This window comes from Triturus cristatus, chromosome 5_1 (assembly GCF_964204655.1).
Source record: "Triturus cristatus chromosome 5_1, aTriCri1.1, whole genome shotgun sequence".
In the NCBI taxonomy this organism is placed as follows: Eukaryota; Metazoa; Chordata; class Amphibia; order Caudata; family Salamandridae; genus Triturus; species Triturus cristatus.
In genome coordinates this window covers 125848475-125850014 of record NC_140587.1, presented here as the reverse complement: position 1 = coordinate 125850014, position 1540 = coordinate 125848475, and positions in this window count along the sequence as shown.

Genomic DNA, 1540 nt, shown 5'->3' with positions numbered 1-1540 from the left:
CCCTTACCCGGGGCTTGTGCTCCGTCCCAGGGTGCGGGTGCCCCCCGTCCTGCAAGCCAGCCGAGGGTCCGGGCGCTGGGGAAGGGTGTCCACCAGGGCCCGGGGAGGCTCTCCCCAGCCTGGCTAGGGTTCGGAAGCTGGGCCCGGACCCGGGGCTAGTGCTCCGTCCCAGTGTCCCAGGGTGCGGGAGCCCCCCGTCCTGCAAGCCAGCCGAGGGTCCGGGCGCTGGGGAAAGGTGTCCACCGGGGCCCAGGGAGGCTCTCCCCGGCCTGGCTAGGGTTCTGAAGCTGGGACCGGGCCCGGGGCTCGTGCTCCGTCCGGCAGTCCCCGGGGTGCAGGAACCCCCAGTCCTGCAAGCCAGCCGAGAGTCTGGGTGCTGGAGACAGGGGTCGACCGTGGCCCGGGGAGGCTCTCCCCAGCCTGGCTGCTTTCAGAAGCAGGGACCGGGCCGGTGAGCAGGGGTGGCTGGCTTTATCAGCTACGCTGGCGGAGCCGAATTTTCTGCCCACCCCTACACACAATACTAATAGCCTGCTTGCTCAAGTCTTGGCCCCGGATTACTTTTAATTCCAGAATACATCTCTCATGACATCTTCAATAGGTGCAATGTTTTATGACTCCATCACATACCAAATCTCAAACATATAGAGTCAGCGGACATCACAAGAGCATACTCTATAACCACTTAATGAAATCTTGGCATGTAGGCCACCTTAGTAACTTGAAAAACGAACAATATTGCTGTCCAAATATTCAACATAGAATAACCTTTGCAAACTGAGTTATTAACATACAAAAGACAGAGAATGAGAACTATTCTGCCGGCCTAATTGTGTTGTATTCAAGTCTAGGCCCACAGGCTGACGTCAGCTGTACATTGAAGTGTGCAAACAGTGGAGCTGACCCTTTATTTAACTCAAGACAATCCGCAAACAAATGCAGCAAATTATAAATGAATTTGAAGCACTTTCTCCATATGACTGGTATAGACAGACAAACGAAATGGTGCTGGTTAACTTCAACAATAACGTCAACGAGCATTTCTAGCCCTTTTACTTGTGGAAACATGAGGAAACCATAATTACTCTGCTCTCCATTATCTCACGGACTATTGCAGACAAGAAAATTGCTCAGTAATTGAGAATATTGGAAATATGATCATGTTTACCCCCAGGTGTTTACGACTATGCACACTTTACTCCTACTAACCAGTGGTAATGTGCTTGTGCTCCCCCCTTTAAACATGGTAAAATTGGCATACACTTAACTGGAACATTTAATTTACTTATAAGTATATGGTACTACATGTTTGTAGGGAAGTAAATTAAATGCTACAAGTGGTTTTATGTTCTCGTTGTGCCAACCACTAGAGTAGCACTGTAATACATGTCCCCAAGCATTGCATTTACAGCCTGTGGGTGCAATTTTGAACTGACACTTCGACCTCACAAAATAAACCTTTAGTCACGCCGAAACCTTCCCTTTTAGTATTTATAAGTCAACCCTAAGCTACGCCCTAAATGCTAATAGGACTGGATGC